Source organism: Schistocerca cancellata, chromosome 1 (assembly GCF_023864275.1).
Source record: "Schistocerca cancellata isolate TAMUIC-IGC-003103 chromosome 1, iqSchCanc2.1, whole genome shotgun sequence".
Lineage (NCBI taxonomy): Eukaryota > Metazoa > Arthropoda > Insecta > Orthoptera > Acrididae > Schistocerca > Schistocerca cancellata.
The window spans coordinates 1,168,773,738-1,168,801,164 of NC_064626.1; the positions used below are offsets into that span (position 1 = coordinate 1,168,773,738).

Here is a 27,427-nt window from a genome sequence, read left to right on the forward strand (position 1 = left end):
GGTCCAGAACACAATGACTGGAAAACTGAATTCACAGAACTCAATCAGAGATGAAACGTCAGTCCTGCAGGGCTACACAGAGCAGCTTGAGAAGTTCGAGACACTTTTCACTGAAGTGGTTGGACTATACTAAGCACTTTCCAGATCTCTGTGGAATTCAAACATTAAAAGAGCCAGAGTGAAATATTCTCTAGATTTGCTAAAATCATCTCTTGTGGATCTTAGAACTGCAGAAACTTTTATTATGCTGTTAAAAAAAGCCAAAAGTTATTCAAAGAATCTAAAAGACCAAAATATTTCACAGCCAGTAATAATACCAACGAGGTTGAAACACACAGAAACATCATAACTATGACCTTTTAACGTTATGACATAATGTCGTGTTCAGCGAGCACCAGTGACAAAATGTAAGTGTCTCCTCACAGCTAAAGCACATCAGTAGACTCAGAAGGAGGTCACTGTAATCATTGCCGAAACAGTGGTTTCTCCAGTATAGATTTTTATATGATGATGTAGTAAAATACTCAGAAAATTTTTGTCAACACACAGAAACATTGTCTGCTCCTGAAGACCTATTTCGTGAATGAAGATTTAAGGAAGGTGTGTTTGAAATCTTTGATCTCTTTCTGAATGTAATTGATCAAAAGTTTCATCAACAAGATTTAAAGAGTGTATTCCATCTTGAAGAGATACTAGTTATGTCCTCCCAAACAAATCTTCCAACTACACAATGTCTTGAAGTGTTGCTTGTAATACACACAGCAGACATTTTATGTGTACAGGCTTCTACATCTACACTACATACATATTCGGCAATTAGAGGGAGGGAAAAACTTCTGTCAATATGCCTCTGTATGAGCCATAATTTCTCATGCCTAATTTTCATGGCCCTTAAGTGAAATTTATGTTGGTGGCGGTAGAACCATTCTGCAATCAGCTTCAAATACCAGTTCTCTAAATTTTCTCAATAGTGTTCCTCGAAAAGAGCTTTGCCTTCCCTCCAGCATTCCCATTTGGGGCCCCAAAGCTCAAGTTCACAAATGTTGAGGCAAAATTAATACTGAAAAACAGTTCACTTTTAATTACACACACACACACACACACACACACACACACACACTACTGGAAATTGAAATAAGAACACCGTGAATTCATTGTCCCAGGAAGGGGAAACTTTATTGACACATTCCTGGGGTCAGATACATCACATGATCACACTGACAGAACCACAGGCACATACACACAGGCAACAGAGCATGCACAATGTCGGCACTAGTACAGTGTATATCCACCTTTCGCAGCAATGCAGGCTGCTATTCTCCCATGGAGATGATCGTAGAGATGCTGGATGTAGTCCTGTGGAACGGCTTGCCATGCCATTTCCACCTGGCGCCTCAGTTGGACCAGCGTTCGCGCTGGACGTGCAGACCGCGTGAGACGACGCTTCATCCAGTCCCAAACATGCTCAATGGGGGACAGATCCGGAGATCTTGCTGGCCAGGGTAGTTGACTTACACCTTCTAGAGCACGTTGGGTGGCACGGGATACATGCAGACATGCATTGTCCTGTTGGAACAGCAAGTTCCCTTGCCGGTCTAGGAATGGTAGAACGATGGGTTCGATGACTGTTTGGATGTACCGTGCACTATTCAGTGTCCCCTCGACGATCACCAGTGGTGTACGGCCAGTGTAGGAGATCGCTCCCCACACCATGATGCCGGGTGTTGGCCCTGTGTGCCTCGGTCGTATGCAGTCCTGATTGTGCCGCTCACCTGCACGGCGCCAAACACGCATACGACCATCATTGGCACCAAGGCAGAAGCGACTCTCATCGCTGAAGACGACACGTCTCCATTCGTCCCTCCATTCACGCCTGTCGCGACACCACTGGAGGCGGGCTGCACGATGTTGGGGCATGAGCGGAAGACGGCCTAACGGTGTGCGGGACCGTAGCCCAGCTTCATGGAGACGGTTACGAATGGTCCTCGCCGATACCCCAGGAGCAACAGTGTCCCTAATTTGCTGGGAAGTGGCGGTGCGGTCCCCTACAGCACTGCGTAGGATCCTACGGTCTTGGCGTGCATCCGTGTGTCGCTGCGGTCCGGTTCCAGGTTGACGGGCATGTGCACCTTCCGCCGACCACTGGCGACAACATCGATGTACTGTGAAGACCTCACGCCCCACGTTTTGAGCAATTCGGCGGTACGTCCACCCGGCCTCCCGCATGCCCACTATACGCCCTCGCTCAAAGTCCGTCAACTGCACATACGGTTCACGTCCACGCTGTCGCGGCATGCTACCAGTGTTAAAGACTGCGATGGAGCTCCGTATGCCACGGCAAACTGGCTGACACTGACGGCGGCGGTGCACAAATGCTGCGCAAATGCTGCGCAGCTAGCGCCATTCGACGGCCAACACCGCGGTTCCTGGTGTGTATGCTGTGCCGTGCATGTGATCATTGCTTGTACAGCCCTCTCGCAGTGTCCGGAGCAAGTATGGTGGGTCTGACACACCGGTGTCAATGTGTTCTTTCCATTTCCAGGAGCGTATATACAAAAAGAAAGATGATGAGACTTACCAAACAAAAGCGCTGGCAGGTCGATAGACACACAAACAAACACACACATAAACACAAAATTCTAGCTTTCGCAACCAACGGTTGCCTTGTCAGGAAAGAGGGAAGGAGATGGAAAGACGAAAGGATTTGGGTTTTAAGGGAGAGGGTAAGGAGTCATTCCAATCCCGGGAGCGGAAAGACTTACCTTAGGGGGAAAAAAGGACAGGTATACACTTGCACATACACACATATCCATCCGCATATACACAGACACAAGCAGACATTGGCCTTTACAAACCTGTCAGAACTCCGGAGATGGGAACTTGCCCTTCAGCATATCCTCTCTTCTCGCTATCCGCCAGGCCTCAATCTCCGCTAATTTCTAATTTCAATTTGCCGCCGCTCATACCTCACCTGTCTTTCAACATCATCTTTGCCTCTGTACTTCCGCCCCGACTGACATCTCTGCCCAAACTCTTTGCCTTTACAAATGTCTGCTTGTGTCTGTGTATATGAGGATGGATATGTGTGTGTGTGCGAGTGTATACCCGTCCTTTTTCCCCCCTAAGGTAAGTCTTTCCGCTCCCAGGATTGGAATGACTCCTTACCCTCTCCCTTAAAACCCACATCCTTTCGTCTTTCCCTCTCCTTCCCTCTTTCCTGACGAAGCAGCCGTTGGTTGCGAAAGCTAGAATTTTGTGTGTATGTTTGTGTTTGTTTGTGTGTCTATCAACCTGCCAGCGCTTTTGTTTGGTAAGTCTCATCATATATATATATATAAAAAAAACCACTGGGAAATTTTGAACTGTTTATGAGGAATCTGGGTTACTAACTGTGCTGTCAGACAGCAGAAAGCAATTAATAATCAGTGGTGACTTCAGTGTAGATTTTCTAAAGGCTTCTGATTGGAAAAATGATCTGGAGACCTGATTTGGATATTAAAATTTGATCTCAATAATTACCATTCCAACACAGGTGCACTCCACGGCAAAGCTCGAAGCAGGAAAGTAACTGTTCACCCAGTAACAAATTCCATCTCTGATCATGATTCACAATTGAGGAGTGTGATGGACTATGGGCGTAAATGGATTTATGTCTTTTTTCTGTCAAAGTGCTAAATTGATACCTCCATCTTTGAATTACCCACCCTGAAAATTTCAGCTCGATATCTTTGATGTAGGCTAAACAATCATCTTAAGAAGGCAGTGGATGACAGGTAATTCTCACCTTGTTTACTGCGGAAAGGTTATTGTATCGAGTCCGAGCTGCATTGTGTGTTAACTTGTGTGAAATAATGAGTGAAGTGAGTGGTAATGAGTCAGAAAATGACTTCACAGACAAAAAGAAGAAAAGAAACAGTGGGGAAAGTTATAGAAGAAAGTTATGGAAGAAAGTTGAAGAAGAGGGAAACTGTACATTCAAAAGAAGAGTATCTCATAATCCTTAAACAATGCACAGAGAAACCAGAGCCATTTCAAGTCATTGATGGAAGGGAGCTTATTAAAGCCTGGAAGAAAAGTTTAATGGGCTTTTTCTCATCAAAGCCACAGGGGAAATTTGCTTTCCAGTTGCAATAATATGTGAGGATGCACATGGCAGTGATGCACAATCGGTGCTTCAAAATCATATTGGAAGGTCTTTATAACCTTCAAGGTCTTTATAACATTCAAGAAATCAACAAGACTCCCTGAAGATATTTCATTTTTGTTATTAATAGAGAAACCAACTGTAGCAGCAGCAAAGTTGAAGGACATTTGGGACCTGTTGTGCTTTCTTCCTGATATAGTAAAAGTCTGGTATGAAGAACTTCTAGAAATAGTAAACTGTGAAGAAGCTACTGATCCTGAACAGGGACATAAACTATAATGGCCATGAATATATATTTTTTGTTAATATACAGTTTAACTGGATAACAAAATAATAAAAGCAATTTTCAGCTCAATTTTCATGATATTTTGTAGAGGTATCACGGTTTGATGGAAAAAGGGCATAAACCATTCATTATATTTTGGATAATACGAGGGTAAGTAAAATGAAAACCTTAAATTTGTAATAAAAAATCGAAATTTCATGCCGTTATCCTGTAAGTTGGTAAGCGTGCTACAAACAGCGTGCAGAATAGTGCAGGTGCACACATACCGTCACAGTATTAGAATAAAGATGGCTGCCCCACTTGTGACTTGTGCCAGGAAAGAACAGCGTTCTGTTATTTGGTTTTTGAGTAGTAAAGGTGTGAAACCTATTGAAATTCATCAACGAATGAAGGTTCAGTACGGTGATGCATGTTTGTCACAGCAGCAAGTCTACGAATGGAGTAGGAAGTTCGCAAATGGTGTGACTTCAGTGGAAGATGCTCCTCGTCCAGGTCAGGCACAACGAGTTGTGACTCCACAGAACATTGCAGCAGTTGAAGCCATAGTGAAAGACAACTGCAGAGTGACACTGAATGACATTGCATCATGTTTACAGACTAGTCATGGGTAAGCACACCACATTGTGCATGATGTGCTCCAGTTTCACAAAGTGTCTGCAAATGGGTGCCATGGCAGCTGACTCCTGAAATGATAGAACGATGTGTTGATGCTTGTGAAGAACTTCTTCAGCACTTCTGACGAGAAGGTGATGGCTTCCTTGCAAGAATCATTACTGGGCATGAAACTTGGCTTCACTTCCACAAACCGGAAACGAAGAGAGTGAGCAAGGAATGGCACCATTCCTCATCACCAAAACCAAAGCAGTTTCAAACAGAACTAACAGCAGGGAAGATTACGCTGAATCTCTTTTGGGATGAAAAAGACGTCATTTTGGAGCATTACATGCCTAGAGGGACCACTGTCACCAGTGCATCATACACAGATCTCATAAAAAAATCATCTGCGGCCTGCAATCAAATCAAAGCGACATGGATTGCTGTCAGCAGGTGTCCTTTTGCAACATGACAATGCAAGGACCCACACTGCCTGTACAACAGTTGCAACAATCACAGACCTGCATTTTGAGTGTCTTCCTCATCCACCATACTCACCAGATCTTGCCCCAAGTGATTTCCTTATGTTTGGACCACTCAAAGACGCAATGGGAGGAAAGAAGTTCCATTCTGATGAAGAGGTACACCACGCGGTGCATGAGTGGTTGCACAGACTACCAAAATAATTTTTTTCTAAAGGAATTTATGCACTTTGTAAGTGCTGGAGGACTTGTATCGAGTGCGGGTGAGATTATGTTGAAAAGTGATACAGCTTTGTACCACTTCTGCACAATAAATAATATTAAAAAAAAAATTTAAGGTTTTCATTTGACTCACCCTCGTGTATCACAAATGGAAGAAATATCTTCAGTTGTAAGTTAAAAGTATGGTCTAAGACGGAAATGCACTTTTTGGACTTACACCTATAGTCCATCAAACTCCTCAATTAGGATAAATAACATAGTGCCTTACAGGATGGCTACTCCTCAGTGAAAATCAGTTAGGGTCATTGATAACTCCGGGACAGATGTTTTTAAGAAGAGATTACAAGAGATGACCTGGGATGAAATTTAACCTACTCCATGACAAATTCATATCATTATTGGCAACAGCTTTCTGCATAAGCTAATCAGAAAGGACATTAAACAGCCACATAAAAAACAATGGATCACTGGAGGGATTAAAGTATCCTCTGAAAGGAAAAGGCAAATGTATCTGTTGGCAAGTAAAGACAGACATCCCGCAGTAGTTGCACACTACAAAAACTACTCAAAATTACAATGAAACATGCACAGAACAGGATAACATCACTATTGAACTGAATGGAAGGGCTATAAATGATGAGTAATAGCAAGTATGGGGAGATTCTCGAGGAATGTCATGTAATTTGTCAGGTGATTCTAGGTGTGGAAATAAACCGAAGAAGTCCTATGAACATGAGTCCATTTTTTTCATCATTACAGAAGTGGAGTGGGTTGAACACTACACACACCCATGAAGCATTATGAAGACAAGTGTGAATATTACTTACCAAAGAGATGTGTAGCTGCTATGGTGGTCACAATAACGGTGGGACAGATGACTGATACATACTACAGGTGGTGTTCAAAAGATGCTCCATCCATCTGAATGTATTTGTCAATGCATTGGAGGGCACATTGTTTTGCACTTTAACGCAGGAAAAAGAGTTTGTGATACACGCAATAAGTTCTTAATGCTTATCCACCTTCATGGTGTACACATCAACCATCAGAAGTCTGATGGGGTTAGGTCGGGTGATCTGGCAGGTCATTTAATGGGTCCACCATGCTCAATCCATTGTTATTCAGATATTGGGAACTTGTCTGGCACAGTGAATCGGTGATCCACCATGTTGCAAGTACATTTGCAGTCGTTGCTCTAATGTTATGTCTTCCAAAAGTGCAATTATGTCTTCCATCAGGAAATATGTGTATGCCACGGTTGTCATGTGATATGGCAGGAACACAGGCCCTATAACCAAGTTGCAGTCATGCCACACCAGACATTCACTGTGAACCTTATTTGGAATATTGTTTTTTCTAGTGTCATGTGGGTTCTCCATTACCCACGTATGAGAACTGCAGGTGTTAATTACAGTATTGCGTGTGAATGTAGCCTCATCTATAAATAATGTGTATTGCATGACTTCTATGCCTACAGCCAACCATTCACAAAATTGTTGACTGCTTTCTGAGTCACCTGGATGTCCATGGACTGCACATGGAATGGGTACAACCCCTCAATATGTAGCAGTCGGGTTTGTGGAATATCAAGCTGACAACTAATGCGCAATGTACTGGTGGTGGGACTCTACTGTACCATTGCAATAATGTCATCTCTTTCCTCAACTGACTGGATGGCCTCATTTTCTGGTATTACATGTACACTGGGTAGTGTTCCGCATTCAAGCAATGTTTGGGAAATACCCTGCCACAGGGGGTTCATCAATAGGAAAACATCTCTGGTATTCTGCCAAAGACACATGAGCACTGTCGTTACAGTGCCTATACACAAACAATACGTCTGCGAATTCTATATGGGTGAATGTAGGTGGCATGTTGATATTCACGGACACAGTAGACTTGCTCAATTAAACAACATTCAAGTAAGACATGGACATGGCCTCACGATTGCTCACTGGTCCAACCCATGGTTGCACACTGGGTATGCTTGCAGTTGCCTTGGTGCAATGTCACAATGCTGCCCCACACTTCTTGTAGGATGAATCAGTAATTTGTTCCACCATTATTCTTTGTTGATCCATTATGGATTCTGTACCAACAGCCATACGTATTGTAAAAATTTATTTTATGAACTTCTTATGTGCTACCAGTTTCGGCATTACATTGATGCCATCTTCAGGCCCCACATGTCATAGATGTAAAATCGCTATACACGGAAGGAGCCATATAGTTGGATCCGTGAATCAAATCGCTATGTTTGCAAATTGCCCCAGTCTGTGTCACCTGGCCACCAAGAGCTGTTGCATAGCGATTTGATTCCCGGATCCAGTTTATGACTTGGCGTGTGGGGCCTGAAGATGGCATCAATGTAATGCCGAAACTGGTAGCACCTTTTTTTTTTTAAAAAAAAAAAACCATGTAGAATGACCTCACAAATTATGTGGCATTCCTCCAGAGTCACCCTGTATATTTCTGTATATTTATTAATCTTTTCCTGCATACAGTACAGGGCTATTACAAATGATTGAAGCGATTTCATAAATTCACTGTAGCTCCATTCATTGACATATGGTCACGACACACTACAGATACGTAGAAAAACTCATAAAGTTTTGTTCGGCTGAAACCGCACTTCAGGTTTCTGCCGCTAAAGCGCTCGAGAGCGCAGTGAGACAAAATGGAGACAGGAGCCGAGAAAGCGTATGTCGTGCTTGAAATGCACTCACATCAGTCAGTCATAACAGTGCAACGACACTTCAGGACGAAGTTCAACAAAGATCCACCAACTGCTAACTCCATTCGGCGATGGTATACGCAGTTTAAAGCTTCTGGATGCCTCTGTAAGGGGAAATCAACGGGTTGGCCTGCAGTGAGCGAAGAAACGGTTGAACGCGTGCAGGCAAGTTTCACGCGTAGCCCGCAGAAGTCGATGAATAAAGCAAGCAGGGAGCTAAACGTACCACAGGTGACGGTTTGGAAAATCTTACGGAAAAGGCTAAAGCAGAAGCCTTACCGTTTACAATTGCTACAAGCCCTGACACCTGATGACAAAGTCAAACGCGTTGAATTTTCGGCGCGGTTGCAACAGCTCATGGAAGAGGATGCGTTCAGTGCGAAACTTGTTTTCAGTGATGAAGCAACATTTTTTCTTAATGGTGAAGTGAACAGACACAATGTGCGAATCTGGGCGGTAGAGAATCCTCACGCATTCGTGCAGCAAATTCGCAATTCACCCAAAGTTAACGTGTTTTGTGCAATCTCACAGTTTAAAGTTTACGGCCCCTTTTTCTTTTGCGAAAAAAACGTTACAGGACACGTGTATCTGGACATGCTGGAAAATTGGCTCATGCCACAACTGGAGACCGACAGCGCCGACTTCATCTTTCAACAGGATGGTGCTCCACCGCACTTCCATTATGATGTTCGGCATTTCTGAAACAGGAGATTGGAAAACCGATGGATCGGTCGTGGTGGAGATCACGATCAGCAATTCATGTAATGGCCTCCACACTCTCCCGACTTAACCCCATGCGATTTCTTTCTGTGGGGTTATGTGAAAGATTCAGTGTTTAAACCTCCTCTACCAAGAAACGCGCCAGAACTGCGAGCTCGCATCAACGATGCTTTCGAACTCATTGATGGGGACATGCTGCGCCGAGTGTGGGAGGAACTTGATTATCGGCTTGATGTCTGCCGAATCACTAAAGGGGCACATATCGAACATTTGTGAATGCCTAAAAAAACTTTTTGAGTTTTTGTATGTGTGTGCAAAGCATTGTGAAAATATCTCAAATAATAAGGTTATTGTAGAGCTGTGAAATCGCTTCAATCATTTGTAATAACCCTGTAGAAAGCATAGGGACAAACAGTTCAAGAGAAAAATCACAGCAGAATGTGGAAAAAGTAACTCTCAAAAAATTCAGTCATAAATTTAAGAAAATTATATACAAATGAACCACACTTTGGAATGAAATTGTTCCCAAGAAGGAGGAACTGTAAAATTGTGCTCATATTTATGATTTTTATTATTATTGAATTGTTTCTCTTTGTGTAATAACATAGGCTAGCACTGACTGCCTAAAGTCATCCCACAATAACGATATATCCAACAACAATCAGTGAATAGGTTTGCTTGCCTTCAAAAATAACAATGAACAATGAATAAGGTCCTTGCCCCCCCACCTTTTTACTAAAATAATGGTTGGTAAAACACTGTTAGTTACCCTAACAACAAGACATAATTTGTTGTTTCTGTTTGCATGTTAAATCAACTATTGTGATTCAAACAGTCATAGTCTACAGTGATTAAGTTCTTATTGATGGAAAAGAGAAAATCATACAAAGACAAATCGTTGTGAGGATTATGTTTCTTGCTACCGCTTTATGTAATCAAAGCAACACTAAGATATTTATTATAAATTTGTTGCTTCACAGAACATTAGCATTCTTGTATAACACAAAGTTACTTGACTGAATATAAAACAAGTGTGAAATGTTGTTGCTGTAAAATCTTCGAAATATCGGTGATCCATCTAAATTCCTCTGACTAGTCTCTTGTAGCATCCAAAGAGCAGTTATAATTGGAGATGGCAGCTGCTTATTGTGGGGAATAAAAACTATTTATTCTCTACAGTCTGATGTGTTTATTGCTTTATTTTTTATTTGCAACTGATTTCCAAGCTGAAGATTTCATCTTCAGGCACTTTAATTTGTTAGTTGATATCATGTACCTCCCAAGTATAAGTGTTACTATGTGATAAGCAAGTTTATTTAAAATGCCTACTCTATTTTCATCATTTATATCAGTCCTTGAAGAAAGAACTATCAAATACATAGATGTGAGTAATGTAAGGTATGCCACTGTAATTACATGTTGTATAAGTGACTTTCAGTGTGTTTATTGTTCTGTTTCAAAACAAAACATATTTAACAATACTGAGCGGAAGTGACAAAACGAAAATGCTGCATCTTACCCACAAAATCTCAAATGTTTACCTTGTCTTTACATTTCACACAGCCTTAGAAATTAGCTTTGGTGCATGAATCTGTGTTAACAAGACATTGAAACCTTTGTATGTAAAGCTCATTAATGATCTTAATACCTATTTCCTGATCTAATTAGTCTGTGATTTTTTCCAAAATTATGTTTGAAAATCTTAGAAGTTCAGTCTGTATCAGCATCCTTATTTATCACTTCCAAATCACTGTGCACAGTCTGAGAGTAACAACATTTGGAGGACAATCAGGCTATGTAGTTATGTTCCGTGTCCACCAAGCAATACAGTCTAAATTAGAGCCGCTACTTATTGCTGCCAATAGATTTTAGTAACTGCTGGATTTACCAGTTAAGCTTCTTGTTTCCTGAGCAGTAGAAATGGCTAAAGTGCACTTATAGTGTACCATGCAATTTCCACTGCTTGCTACATTTGGTAATGAGTTTCTGTCTGTCATAGTCAATTGAGACGGTCTATAGTAGCCAACGAGAACTGCTGAGTATACGTATTTTTTTTTTTGGAATGTGGAAACTGATTTGTTTTTGATGTGGAGAGTGGGAAGAAAACTAGTTGTGTTGACTTAGTAACCTGAAGCACAGTCTGAGGCCTAAGTTAAGTTATAATGTGACAATTTGGTTGAACTGGTATAGCCAATGAATCTCAAGATGAAAATATGATTGAGGCCATAGAATAATGAGAAGCGTAGCCCAAGATGTATGGTTGTCATTGCAATAGCCTACTTCTACATCTCATTTCTGATTTGCAATAAATACTGACCATGTAGTAGAAATCCTTGGGTAACAGAAGAAATATTGAATTTAACTGATGAAAGGAGAAAATATAAAAATGCAGTAAATGAAGCAGACAAAAAGGAATACAAACGTCTCAAAAATGAGACCGACAGGAAGTGCAAAATGGCTAAGCAGGGATGGCTCGAGGACAAATGTAAGGATGTAGAGGCTTATCTCACTAGGGGTAAGATAGATACTGCCTACAGGAAAATTAAAGAGACCTTTGGAGAAAAGAGAACCACTTGTATGAATATCAAGAGCTCAGATGGAAACATAATTCTAAGCAAAGAAGGGAAAGCAGAAAGGTGGAAGGAGTATATAGAGGGTCTATACAAGGGTGATGTACTTGAGGGCAATATTATGGAAATGGAAGAGGATGTAGATGAAGATGAAATGCGAGATATGATACTGCGTGAAAAGTTTGACAGAGCACTGAAAGACCTAAGTTGAAACAAGGCCCCGGGAGTAAACAACATTCCATTAGAACTACTGACAGCCTTGGGAGAGCCAGTCCTGACAAATCTCTACCATCTGGTGAGCAAAATGTAAGAGACAGGCGAAATACCCTCAGACTTCAAGAAGAATATAATAATTCCAATCCCAAAGAAATCAGGTGTCGAGAGATGTGAAAATTACCAAACTATCAGTTTAATAAGCCACGGCTGCAAAATACTAACGCGAATTCTTTACAGACGAATGGAAAAACTGGTAGAAGCCGACCTCGGGGAAGATCAGTTTGGATTCCGTAGAAATGTTGGAACACCTGAGGCAATACTGATCCTACGACTTATCTTAGAAGCTAGATTAAGAAAAGGCAAACCTACGTTTCTAGCATCTGTAGACTTAGAGAAAGCTTTTGACAATGTTGAGTGGAATACTCTCTTTCAAATTCTAAAGGTGGCAGGGGTAAAATACAGGGAGCGAAAGGCTATTTACAATTTGTACAGAAACCAGATGGCAGTTATAAGGGTTGAGGGACATGAAAGGGAAGCAGTGGTTGGGAAAGGAGTGAGACAGGGGTGTAGCCTATCCCCGATGTTATTCAATCTGTATATTGAGCAAGCAGTAAAGGAAACAAAAGAAAAATTCGGAGTAGGTATTAAAATCCATGGAGAAGAAATAAAAACTTTAAGGTTCACCAATGACATTGTAATTCTGTCAGAGACAGCAAAGGACTTGGAAGAGCAGTTGAACGGAATGGACAGTGTCTTGAAAGGAGGATATAAGATGAACATCAACAAAAGCAAAACTAGGATAATGGAATGTAGTCGAATTAACTCAGGTGATGCTGAGGGAATTAGATTAGGAAATGAGACACTTAAAGTAGTAAAGGAGCTTTGCTATTTGGGGAGCAAAATAACTGATGATGGTTGAAGTAGAGAGGATATAAAATGTAGACTGGCAATGGCAAGGAAAGCGTTTCTGAAGAAGAGGAATTTGTTAACGTCGAGTATAGGTTTAAGTGTCAGGAAGTCGTTTCTGAAAGTATTTGTATGGAGTGTTGCTATGTATGGAAGTGAAACATGGATGATAAATAGTTTGGACAAGAAGAGAATAGATGCTTTTGAAATGTGGTGCTACAGAAGAATGCTGAAGATTAGATGGGTAGATCACATAACTAATGAGGAGGTACTGAATAGAATTGGGGAGAAGAGGAGTTTGTGGCACAACTTGACTAGAAGAAGGTAGGACATGTTCTGAGGCATCAAGGGATCACCAATTTAGTATTGGAGGGCAGCGTGGAGGGTAAAAATCGTAGAGGGAGACCAAGAGATGAATACACTAAGCAGGTTCAGAAGGTTGTAGGCTGCAGTACGTACTGGGAGACGAAGCAGCTTGCACAGGATAGAGTAGCATGGAGAGCTGCATCAAACCAATCTCTGGACTGAAGACCACAACAACAACAAACTGACCATGTGGTTTATTGTAACCTAATAGAACACAATACCAGTTAATTTATGATCCATAGAAATTCTGAAGGAGCATTCCAACTGGCTATCAACAACAGCTCACAGTTCGTCTAGTGCATTGGACACCGTACATTCACACCCATTCAGTGTTACACTCTACACCAGGGTCAGCCACAGTGTGCCAAACTTCATGTGTGCAAGCTGCAGGTGGACCAAGGTCCAGCCAGTCACTTGGCTTTGCTCGGTCCTTCTCTGAGGTCTCAAACAGCACGACATATCATTTAGCATTGCAGTGTGGCACTTTGTGGTTGGCACAACTCTCTGAGTTTGGCAAAATCTTGGTGTCAGCAATGTTTACCTTTCGCTATTTGTTTGTAGTTTGAAGGATGTTCACAAGTGCAGTGGCTGTTGGCACATAAAGAGGCAGTCTAGCAATCTGTTATCACAGTGCTTTAAAAAGCATGGGAATGACAAAAGAGAGGGATGAGAATTCCCAATTTGCATAAGCGACGGGTATTGCTTATTGGCTGTGAAAAGACATTATATTACCACGCAGAAAGAATTTAGACTTTAAGATGATACTGAAAGAGCAAAAACTTACAACGATTGACATATGGGATTCATTGTTCTGTACACCAAGAAGCACTCTGTGCTAAATTTCCAGGCCTGGAGCTCTTGAAGAAACTGGTAGTACAAACAGTAAAATTTCTGAAGTCACAGAAATTATTCCATTTTCAGTTGCAACAGTTTTCCATGAGTAAGGAGACTTCATATATTACTGCAAAGTATGTTGGTTAAATCAAAGGGCATGCCTGGAACAATTTTTTGATTTAAATCTTGCTATTGTTGAAATTATGAAGTAACAAGGACTGCAGGAGCGAAAATTAGAACATCCAGAATGGATTGCAGAATTCACATTTTAAGTGGACTTGACTGCATACTGACAACAGGAAGTCATTGCAAGGTAATTTAAAAAGAAAACTGTCTCGTAGAAGGGACACATTCTGACAGACAATCCAGGTCCCTAAGCTGACTGTCATTATAGAAAAGTGCAAGGTCTGAAGGATTCATTGTGGCCTTACAAGAATTACAATGATAGTATTATAAAGGTTTTGAGGACACTGTCAATCTTACATCTATTTTGAGCTGCTTTCAAGACCATTTGCAGTTTCAGTTGAAAGCACCCCTGTGCATGTGCAAATGTTACTGTCTAACCTGCATGGTAATTACAGTTTTAATTACAAATCTTTTTATGTCAAAACTGTCCAGGATGTCTTCATCTCAGGTAGATAATGAGGTTGCAAAATTGCTACAATATTTTGATTGATGTATTTGTGTGAAAGATCTTTCTTCAATTATGAAAGTAAATTAGTCATGATTATGTGGCAACTTGGGTGTAAAACTTCATGACATTGTCTGTTTCTGCCTGTATACTGACAGTTTGTACCAGATAAAAATTCTATTGAGTGTTCAGCGCACCAAAAATAATTAATTAATACTGAAAACTAGTTTTTTTGTGATCTACATTGTTGAGAAACGTGAAATACAAAACCAAGTCTTCCGCAGTCTGACTGTGCTGCCTTTTAAATGCTGTGCATTCACTGTTTTCCTTCTTCCCCTCCTTGTACTCAGACAGCGCAGCATGGCGATGGGGAAAATGTGAAGCAAGGTTGAGTGCTTTGGCACGCGAGCCCATGAGCTGAAATCTTGGCGACCCCTGCTCTACACCACACACCCAGCAACTGCACTTATCTCCATTGGCTTCTGTGTGCCTCAAATACATACAATGCTTCTTGCTTTTGGATCTGTTATAAATGAGAACCTGTGCCTTTGCTGATACACACTGAGCTGACAAAAGGTTGTGGAATACCTCCTAATGTCATGTCAGACCTCCTTTTGCCTGGTCTAGATTAGCAACTCCATGTGGCATGGACTCAACAGGTCGTTGGAAGTCCTCTGCAGAAATACTGAGCCACACTGCCTCTATAGCCATCCATAGTTGCAAAACTGTTGCTGGTGCAGGATTTTATGCATGAACTGACCTCTCAATTATGTCCTGTAAATGTTTGATGGGATTCATGTTGGGCGATCTGGGTGGCCAAATAATTCATTCAAATTGTCCAGAATGTTCTTCAAGCCAACCGCTAACAACTGTGGACCAATGACATGCTGCATTGGCAGCCTCAAAAATTCCATCATTGTTTAGGAACGTGAAGTCCATGAATGACTGCAAATGGTCAATGATCAGTTCAGTTGGACCGGGATACCCAGTCAGTTCCATGTAAGCACAACTCACACAGTCATGAAGTCACCACGAACTTGCACAGTATGTTGTTTCCCACACCTTTATGAAGTCACCACCAGCTTGCACAGTACGTTGTTTAAAAGTTGGGTCCAGGTCTTCACGGGGTCTGCACCACACCCAAAACCTATCATCAGCACTTACCAACTGAAATCAGGACTCATACGACCAGCCACAGTTTTCCAATTGTTCAGGTCCAACCTATATGTTCACACACCCAGTGGGGGTGCTTCAGGTGATGTGCTGTTATCAAAGGCACTCACATTGGTTGTCTGCTGCCATATCCCATTAATGCCAAATTTCGCAACATTGTCATAACTCAAAACAGATACATTTCTAATATGTCCCACAATGACTTCTGCAGTTATTTCATGTAGTGTTGCTTGTCTCGTAGCACTGAAAGCTGTGCACAAATTCCACTGCTCGTGGTTGTTAAGTGAAGGCCATCGGCCACAGCCTGAAATTTGACATTCTCAGCACACTCTTGACACTGTGGATCTCAGAATATTGAATTCCTTAATGATTTTCAAAATGGAATGTCCCATGCGTCTAGCTCCAATGAACATTCTGCATTCATAGCATGTTAATTCCTGTTGTGCAGCCATAATCACATTAGAAACCATTTCACATGAATCACCTAAGTACAAATGACAACTCCACTAATGCAATGCCCTTTTATATCTTCTGTAGATGATACTAGAACTGTCTGTATATGTGCATATGACTATCCCAGGACTTTTGTCACCTCAGTCTATATGTCATTTGCATTTAATTTCTGGGCATGTTCTTAATTCTTGTTCACGTATGTGTGTTCTGAATATTATGTGTGTGCTTTACTATAATAGAATGTTTCTTGTGTGTTACTTCAAACCGTGATCATTTTACTGAATATTAAAGAAAAGAAAAAAAAGCACGATATGTGCTCAGGCTACCTAGTCCACCCTGTACTGTGCTAAAAATTATCAAACAAAAAATAACTAATAACTAATTTCAGCAATCTACTTGAAGCTGGAACTATGACATTAAATTCATTTCTGCTTACAGAAAAACTGCAAGAAAGAGAGAACTATAATACATGGCAGTCTGTAAAGAAAACATATCTTTAACATGAGAGGCTATGGGAATGAATCTCGGTTGAAGTAAAGGACAAATCGAAAGAGTGTGATTCTTCAAAAGCATATGATGCTAGAGAAAAAATAATATTGTCAGTTAATCCAGCAATTTATGTACCTCTACAGAAAACAACAACCACAAAAGAAGTCTCGGAGAAATTAAAGCAGGTATCAGGATTTTATATAAGAATTGGGTAGCTGACTACACTCTTTCCAACTTGACTGGAGAAATATATATCAACATAAGACTTTGTATCCAAATAATTCTCACTTCTACTAAGTTAAATGCTTCAAATTTTGAAGTGAAAGATGAGTGAGTAGAGTGCATTTTATTGGTAGGGTTACAAGATAACTACAAACCAATGATTACAAGCCTAGAGAATTCCAGTATTTCAATAACAGAAGACTCTATTAAAGATAAGTTATTGCAGGAAGTGAAAGATGTGAAGCATTGACACTCTATAAACAGCAATGCAACTCTTCAAGTGAACATTAAACATAACAGAAGCTTTGCACAAAATTCCTCCAAGGGACTGAGTTGCTATAATTGTAATAAGTCTGTTCATATTGCAAGAAGCTGTTTCATCAAAACCAAAGTAAGTAGCAAGTCATCAGGGAAGACACAAATTACAAGACACTCTTCACTACAGGAGGTATAGTCATCATTAAGACTCATATACTGACTCCCATGTGACATGAACTCATGTACACTCCTGGAAATTGAAATAAGAACACCGTGAATTCATTGTCACAGGAAGGGGAAACTTTATTGACACATTCCTGGGGTCAGATAAATCACATGATCACACTGACAGAACCACAGGCACAAAGACACAGGCAACAGAGCATGCACAATGTCGGCACTAGTACAGTGTATATCCACCTTTCGCAGCAATGCAGGCTGCTATTCGCCCATGGAGACGATCGTAGAGATGCTGCATGTAGTCCTGTGGAACGGCTTGCCATGCCATTTCCACCTGGCGCCTCAGTTGGACGAGCGCTCGTGCTGGACGTGCAGACCGCGTGAGACGACGCTTCATCCAGTCCCAAACATGCTCAATGGGGGACAGATCCGGAGATCTTGCTGGCCAGGGTAGTTGACTTACACCTTCTAGAGCACGTTGGGTGGCACAGGATACATGCGGACGTGCATTGTCCTGTTGGAACAGCAAGTTCCCTTGCCGGTCTAGGAATGGTAGAACGATGGGTTCGATGACGGTTTGGATGTACCGTGCACTATTCAGTGTCCCCTCGACGATCACCAGTGGTGTACAGCCAGTGTAGGAGATCGCTCCCCACACCATGATGCCGGGTGTTGGCCCTGTGTGCCTCGGTCGTATGCAGTCCTGATTGTGGCGCTCACCTGCACGGCGCCAAACACGCATACGACCATCATTGGCACCAAGGCAGAAGCGACTCTCATCGCTGAAGACGACACGTCTCCATTCGTCCCTCCATTCACGCCTGTCGCGACACCACTGGAGGCGGGCTGCACGATGTTGGGGCGTGAGCGGAAGACGGCCTAACGGTGTGCGGGACCGTAGCCCAGCATCATGGAGACGGTTGCGAATGGTCCTCGCCGATACCTCAGGAGCAACAGTGTCCCTAATTTGCTGGGAAGTGGCGGTGCGGCGTAGGATCCTACGGTCTTGGCGTGCACCCGTGCGTCGCTGCGGTCCGGTCCCAGGTCGACGGGCATGTGCACCTTCCGCCGACCACTGGCGACAACATCGATGTACTGTGGAGACCTCACGCCCCACGTGTTGAGCAATTCGGCGGTACGTCCACCCGGCCTCCCGCATGCCCACTATACGCCCTCGCTCAAAGTCCGTCAACTGCACATATGGTTCACGTCCACGCTGTCGCGGCATGCTACCAGTGTTAAAGACTGCGATGGATCTCCGTATGCCACGGCAAACTGGCTGACACTGACGGCGGCGGTGCACAAATGCTGCGCAGCTAGCGCCATTCGACGGCCAACCCCGTGTTTCCTGGTGTGTCCGCTGTGCCGTGCGTGTGATCATTGCTTGTACAGCCCTCTCGCAGTGTCCGGAGCAAGTATGGTGGGTCTGACACACCGGTGTCAATGCGTTCTTTTTTCCATTTCCAGGAGTGTAGATCAATGAACTTCACAAGAGGTAGTGGCATATCCACTGAAGGAAATGACAGCACACACATTGAAGCTGATAGAAAAAAGACAAAGGTTAAAGTAATAGATATTCTTTAAGTGCCATAGTTAAGTACAAATTTACTTTCTGTAAATAAGATAGTGAGGATGGGACATTTCATCACCTTTGATAAATGTGGATGTCGCATTTATAATAAGGAATGAATCTATTTGCAATGCTTGATAATGGCATGAACAAACTAGATAACTAGAATGAAATTTTCACTCTAAAGCGGAGTGTGCACTGATATGAAACTTCCTGGCAGATTAAAACTGTGTGCCCGACCGAGACTCGAACTCGGGACCTTTGCCTTTCGGGGGCAAGTGCTCTACCGACTGAGCCACCCAAGCACAACTCACGCCCTGTCCTCACAGCTCTAATTCCGCCAGTACCCTGTCTCCTACCTTCCAAAAGTACTGGCGAGGTACTGGCGGAATTAGAGCTGTGATGACGGGGCGTGAGTTGTGCTTGGGTAGCTCAGTCGGTAGAGCACTTGCCCGCGAAAGGCAAAGGTCCCGAGCTCGAGTCTCGGTCCGGCACACAGTTTTAATCTGCCAGGAAGTTTCAAACTAGATAACTGTTTAAAGCCAAACACATATCACCCTTAAATGACATGAGCTTGTGGAATGAAAAATTAGAACATTTAAGCCCTGGCAGAATGGAAGCTCTGCAGACAGGTATGGCCAATAGAGCATTAATTATATAGTAACTATCAATTTTTCATGTTGCTTAAAAGGTATATGGACAAGATTACCTTACCAACATTTTGAGTCAAGAACAAAAGGTGTCCATGATTAACACATTCCGACTTGTGTGGACTGATGGAAACAATTAATTGGAGGTTCCAGATATTTCGTAACTGTAATAGATGATTAGTCAAGGAAGATATTTTTATATCCACTAAGTGACAAAAATCAAGTATGGAAACTGTTAGAAATTCCAAGAAGCTAGTGGAAAAACACACTGGTAGTAAAATTCGCGTCTTGTGCACAGACAATGGGAAGGAATTAGTGAACTGAGAACTAGCAAAGTTCTTAAGAGATGAAGGAATGCTTCAATAAACAAGAGTACTCCACACACTCAGAACAAATGGAGTAGCAGAAAGGCACAATACTCATAGAACATCAGTATAAAAAGGTAGTTGCTTATTATTTAATGCAGGTTTACGAAAAGCATATGGGGGGGGGGGGGGGGGGGAGGGGGGAGCAGTCTTTACAAATGCTTGTCTACAAAATCTTTAAAAAGGCTTGACACCAGAAGCATTTAGAATTTAACAGAAGAATGTTTGACAGCAAGGCCTTTGTTCAGCTACCTAAAGCAAGCAAGCTTAAACGGGATAAAAAGAACAATGAATACATACAGGTAGAATATTGCACACAGAGCAAGGTACAAGGGTAAGTCAATTATTGTCCACAATTTAGTTATATTTTTGTTTATTTTGGTAGTACTGTTGTTTTACGTTGATGATGCATGCTTTGTTTATTTGTTGTTATCTCTTTGCAAGTTTTAAGCGGCTAGGTTTGTTGCGTTATCGCTTCCGTGCCTTTAATTGTGGCTGCTCCGTTGTCCATTTGCACCAAAGAAGAGCAACATTCAGTGATCCATTTTTTGTGGTCATAAGGTGTATCAGGGGCCGAAATTCATTGAAGACTTTCAGTACAGAACGGGAACAGTGCTTTGCCACAACAGAATGTCTATGAATGGATTGAAAAATTCCGAAATGGTCACACAAGTGTTACGTACAATGAAGGAGTCGGACGACTGTTTACCACCACAAATGAAGAAACCATTGAGCGTTCACGTGAAATTATTCTCTTAGACAGATGGTTAACTATTGACGAAGTGGCACATTGTCTGCAAATAAGTCATGGTTCTGCCTACAAAATCATCCACAACAGACTTCTGTTTCATAAAGGTTGTGCAAGATGGGTCCCAAAACAACTAACACAGTTGCATAAACAAATGCACTTGGACATCTGCAAAAAACATTTGGATTGCTATGGTAATGAAGGGGACAAATTCTTAGACAGGATCATTACTGGCGATGAAACATGAATCCATCATTACAGGCCAGAGAGTAAACAGCAGAGTACGGAATGGAAACATCCAAAAAAAGGTCAAGACCCAACCATCTGCAGGAAAACTGATGCTTAAGGTTTTTAGGGGCGCACAAGGTCCAGTACTGGAACATTGTGGAGAAAAAGGCACAACAATAAACAGTGTACATTACAGTGAGATGCTTACTGCCAGGCTGAAGCCTGCAATTCAAAGCAAACCCTGAGGATTGCTGTCAAAAGGTGTTGTGTTGTTGCATGACAATGAATGTCTGCATACTGCTGCCCACATTGCTGAAACACTCCAGAAACTCTGGTTTGAAGTACTGGATCATCCTCCATATAGTCCTGATCTTGCCCCTTCTGACTATCACTTGTTTGGTCCACTCAAACAGGCATTAAGAGGCCGTCGATTTGTCTCAGATGAAGCAGTGAAAGAAGTGGTGCATTCCTGGCTTGCAGCTCAACTGAGAACCTTCTTTTATGAGGGCATCAGAAAGCTTGTACAATGATGGACCAAGTGCATTGAAATGCAAGGAGACTATGTCGAAAAATGATGGTCTTGTAAGTTTCCTATTTGATTACAATAAAATTTTATAACTATTTTGCGGATAATAATTGACTTACCCTTGCATATTGGCTACTTGAACCTAACCAATGAAAATTAATAAAGATGAGAGATGGGATATTTAAAGAAAATACTGTTTAGAAGAATGATGATATCACAGTGCCTAAAAAGTCTCAGGAGCCAGGAATAATTCCCAATATTAAGCAATGTGAACAAGAAAATAATGGAATCTGAGGCTATTTCTGATCAGAATAAAAACACCCCAAGATGAATTACCACAAAAAATAAAAATTCTGCATCATCAAAGCATAGTCAAATGCTGAGAAGATCATCAAGGACGCCAAAACCAACAACGCTGAAGGATTATGTTACCTATTACTCTACGAAAACAGAGAATTCAGATTAATCTTCATTATAAGAAACCTCACAAAGTAAAGAATTACACAACTGGCTTCAGGAAATCAAAGAAGAATTGCAATCACCTGCTGGAAATAACTTAACAGGAAAAAGAAATTTTACTCTCAGATACCAAACAGACACCAGACAGACACCAACAGTGCATTGAAACGCAAGGAGACTATGTCGAAAAATGATGGTCTTGTAAGTTTCCTATTTGATTACAATAAAATTTTGTAACTATTTTGCGGATAATAATTGACTTACCCTTGTATAACAGACACCAAACAGATTTTCAAAATTATAATGAAGCCAAGGATACATTCTTTGATACAAAGCATGCCTTTTAGTTAAAGGATGTGCACAAAGGGAAGAATGTATGGCCCTTTCATTTGCTGTAATTCATGAAGGTATTTGTTTGGTTTAGCTGCTAAATATAACCCCGACATAGAGGTTATTCAAGAGGAGGTATTGATTTGAACACTAGAATTGTTAAGAACAAACGTATCATGAGGCTCAAAAGAGGAGGTTATGGTTTAAAACAAGGTAGTTGCAACTGGTACATTAAGCTAAATGACACGCTCTTAAACTTGAACTTTATAAGATGTACATGGGGAAAAAAAAAGAGAAGCGTCAAATTGCTTGGACATCAGAATAACAAGAGATCATAAAATGGGACTATTATGAATGAATAAATCTCATCATATAGAACAAATGAGGAGCGTTTCTTCAAAAGTTGGTAAGTGCTCAATGTTTCAAAACTCAGATTTTTGTGGTTACAAAATAAGCTTGTCACCATGAATGACCTACTAAAATGATTTGGTCAAAATCCGATATTTGCTGTTGTTACAAAGTGTTGAAAACTACGAGTTTTGCAAAACTTGGTATTTGCTTTGAACCAATTAAAGCAGAAGTGGATAAACACAAACTCTGCTTTGCTCCTGAGAGACCTAAAAGGAGAATAACAATGTAGGATGTCACTGTTAAGAATATCAGGAAATAAAAAATTAATAGTGCGTGAGTACACATTTTTTATAAAGTACTTTTAATGACATTTTTTGTGAAAATTCTATAAAATATATGTATATGTACTATCTTTTTGTGACTAGCAATTATATGTAACAGATAGACTATAAATGCAATCATACATAAATTGATAAATATCACTGTACTTTCTGCTATGTATATGCGAGATTTATGTAAACATGAAGTGTCCAATATCGTTGTAAGAAATGATCCACGGGCAAATAAAGAATGTGGAAGAGTTTTCTGGGGGACAAAAACTGTAGACAAACACTTACTGCCAGGCCTAACAATAGACAGGAGCAGGGAATAACATGCGGGTGCACTGGCAGAGGGTGGAGATGATAGGACAGAGTGGATGAAAACTGTTGGGTGGAGGGTGTGGGAGACAATCTGTTACTGTAGGTTGAGACCGGGATAATTATGGGAGAGGAGAATGTGTTGTAAGGATTACTCCCACTGGCACAGTTCACAAAAGCTGGTGGTGGAAAGGAGGATCCAGATGGCTCACGTAGTGAAGGTCATTGAAATCAATTATGTTTTATGTTCAGCTGCATGTTATGCAACAGACAGTCTACATTGCTCTTGGCCACAGTTTGGCGGTGGCCATCCACCCTTGTGGACAGCTGGTTGGTAGTCATACCAATATAAGAAGCTGTGCAATGACCGCAGCAGAGCTGATAAATGATGTGGCTGCTTTCACAGGTGGCCGTGTCCCTGATGAGGTAGGATAAACTTGTGACAGGACTGGAATAGGAAGTGCTGTGTGGTTGGACTGGGCAAGCTTTGCACCTGGGTCTTCCACATGGATATGATTCTTGTGGCTAGGAGTTGGGATTGGGAGTGGCATAGGGAAGGACTAAGATGTTGTGTGTGTGACAGAACACCACTTCAGGAGGGGTGGGAAGGATCTCAGGAAGGATGTGTCTCATTTCATGACATCATGATAGGTAATCAAAGCCCTGGTGAAGGATGTGGTTCAGTTGTTCCAGTCCGGGGTGGTACTGGGTGACAAAGGCGGCATTCCTTTGTGGTTGGTTCTTGGGGTGGTAGTGGGAGGATTGGGTGTATAAGGGGAAATGGCACAGGAGATCTGTCTGCAGAATAGGTCTCGTGGATAGTGTCTGTCTGTGAAGGCCTTGGTGTGACCCTCAGCACACTGAGCAAGGGAGTTGTTCTCATTGCAGATATGCTGTCCCTGGGTGGTCAGGCTGTACAGGAGGGATGGTTTTGGTGTGAAAGGGATGACAGCTGTCAAACTGCAGGTGCTGTTGGTGGCATGTGGGTTTAAAGTGGGCAGAAGTGTGGATGGAGCCATCAGAGAGCAAGAGGTCACCGCCTAGGAAGGTAAATCTCATGTGATTAGGGCCTCCCCTCGGGTAGACCATTCGCCGGGTGCAAGTCTTTCGATTTGACACCACTTTGATGACTTGCACGTTGATGAGGATGAAATGATGATGATTAGGACAACACAACACCCAGTCCCTGAGCAGAGAACATCTCCGACCACCCCAGGAATCGAACCTGGGCCATTTGGATTGACATTCTATCACATTGACCACTCAGCTACCGGAGGCAGTGGATGGGAGAGATGTTGAGATTGTGAAGGAAAGAAGATAAGAGTGTCTTAGCCCTGAGTCCCAGTCACGAAGATATCATCAATGAATCTTAACCACACTAGAGGTTTGGCATCTTGGAAGGGTAGGAAGGTCTCTAGATGGCCCATTAACAGGTAGGCATAGGAGGGTACCACGCTGTTGCCCACAACTGTGTGAAGATATTTTCGTATACCTTCTCTTCAAAGTAGAACTAGTTGTGGGTTAGGATAAAGTTAGTAAGGTGCATGAGGAATGAGGTAATGGGTTTGGAATCTGAAGGACGTTGGGAAAGGTGGTGTTCAGTAGTGATAAGACCATGAGCATGAGGGATGTTGACATATAGGGAGGTGGCATCAACAGTGATGAGTAGGGATCCAGGAGGTAAAGTGGCGTAGATGGTGGAGAGTCAGTGTCTCCAATGTGGGAGTATAGATTAGGGTAATTGATTAGAGGTGTCGGTCAGTGGCAGCCAAAATTCTTTCAGTGGGGGCACAATAACCAGTCATAGTGGGATGTCCAGGATTGTGGTGTTTGGGGATTTTGTGTGGTATAATAGGGACTGACACTCATTGATAAATTGGAGTCATATGATTTGTGAAATGTTCAGTTTCAAATTTCTGGCCATTTAATTCAAGTTGAATTACCTCGAAGGAAACGGTCTATTGACACATAGTCAACATGGGTTTAGAAAACATCGTTCCTGTGAAACACAACTAGCTCTTTATTCACATGAAGTGCTGAGTGCTATTGACAAGGGATTTCAGATAGATTCCGTATTCCTGGATTTCCGGAAGGCTTTTGACATTGTACCACAAAAGCGGCTCATAGTAAAATTGCGTGCTTATGGAATATAGTCTCAGTTATGTGACTGGATTTACGATTTCCTGTCAGAGAGGTCACAGTTCATAGTAATTGACGGAAAGTCATCGAGTAAAACAGAAGTGATTTCAGGTGTTCCCCAAGGTAGTGTTATAGGCCCTTTGCTGTTCCTTATCTATATAAACAATTTGGGAGACAACCTGAGCAGCCGTCTCCAGTTGTTTGCAGATGACGCTGTTGTTTATCGACTAATAAAGTCATCAGAAGATCAAAACAAACTGCAAAACGATTTAGAAAAAATATCTGAATGGTGCGAAAAGTGGCAGTTGACCCTAAATAACGAAAAGTGTGAGGACATCCACATGAGTACTAAAAGGAACTTGTTAAACTTTGGTTACAAGATAAATCAGTCTAATCTAAAAGCTGTAAATTCAACTAAATGCCTAGGTATTACAATTATGAACAACTTAAATTGGAAAGAACATATTGAAAATGTTGTGGGGAAGGCTAACCAAAGGCTGCGTTTTATTGGCAGGACACGTAGAAAATGTAACAGACCTACTAAGGAGACTGCCTACACTAAGCTTGTCTGTCCTTTTTTAGAATACTGCTGCACGGTGCAGGATCCTTACCAAATAGGACTGACGGAGTACATCAGAAATGTTTAAAGAAAGGCAGCATGTTTTGTATTATCGCGAAATATGGGGGGGGGGGGGGGGGAGGAGTCACAGAAATGATACACGATTTGGGCTGGAAATCATTAAAAGAAAGGCGTTTTTCGTTGCAACGGAATCTTCTCACGAAATTACAATCACCAACTTTCTCCTCCGAATGCGAAAATATTTTGATGACACGACCTACATACGGCGGAACGATCACCACGATAAAATAAGGGTAATCAGAGCTTGTACGGAAAGATACAGGTGTTCATTCTTTCCGCTCGCTATACGAGATTGGAATAATAGAGAATTGTGAAGGTGGTTTGATGAACCCTCAGCCAAGCACTTAAATGTGATTTGCAGAGTATCAATGTAGATGTCGCATATCTTAGTGCCATTTTGAGATCTTATCAACATCAGCCTAACATTGGCGCAAAGAAGGTGTCTGGATGATATCTTGTGCTGAAAAGCAACTCGCTGTTACCAGTAAAAGTTCTGCAGTGAACCCTTGCATATTTTTCATAGTTTATGGACAATGTATGTATGTATTAAACACACATAAAAATGCATAGACCTGACCATTATTTAATACGATTTTAGTGACTTTACCTTGTGAATTCTTAAAATATGCCAAAGTGTGTTAAATGTGACTTCTAACGTAGACAACAGGTTGTACTACAGATCATACTGTTACCACAATCTTTATTTCACACTCACAGTCATTGGCTTCCCCAACACAACCATACTGACATCCCAATGTAACCTAGACCTCAGGCTCTGCTACAAATCAGTCTGTCACCACAACCATGATTTTGTTGGAAGGTGGGAGATACTATTTCACTCTACCCATCACTGGAACAAATAGCAGTTATATGCTACATTTATTATGGAAACAAACTGGAAACTTTTCTAACACCAGTTTCTCACAGAGAGGCTGTTGCAGTTAATAGGAAATGTCAGAGTGTAGTGTGTTTTAACTATAAATGTATGTAACAAATCAATGTTTTCCAGAATTATGGAATATATTTTGTACTCAAGTCAGGAGGACAGTCCTGAAATGGGAGGATTTTTTTTTTCAGAATTTGGTAAAGAATATAAAAACAAGTCATGTAAAACCCCCTTCCATACAGACAGCTCGAAATACCAGGAGCCAGAGAAATCTGTTTCACTATAATTCCAAAACAATGAAGGTCAAGTATGATAATTTACAGTAGCAAAAATCACCATGTCACTGGTAAGTGCACTGAGGATTCTGGCTCAAGTTTCATTATGTGGCTTCCTGAAAATTCCTTAAAAATAAGTTGC

The 27,427-nt window shown here is 41.6% G+C and overlaps 1 non-coding gene across 1 annotated transcript; it reads right to left on the minus strand.

Annotated features, from left to right (window-relative positions):
- Nucleotides 1–19,282: 19,282 nt before the first annotated feature.
- Trnas-cga (transfer RNA serine (anticodon CGA)) lies at nt 19,283–19,355 on the minus strand. Its single transcript has one exon. It is a non-coding gene; the product is annotated as a tRNA-Ser (tRNA).
- Between the last annotated feature and the right edge of the window lie 8,072 nt (nt 19,356–27,427).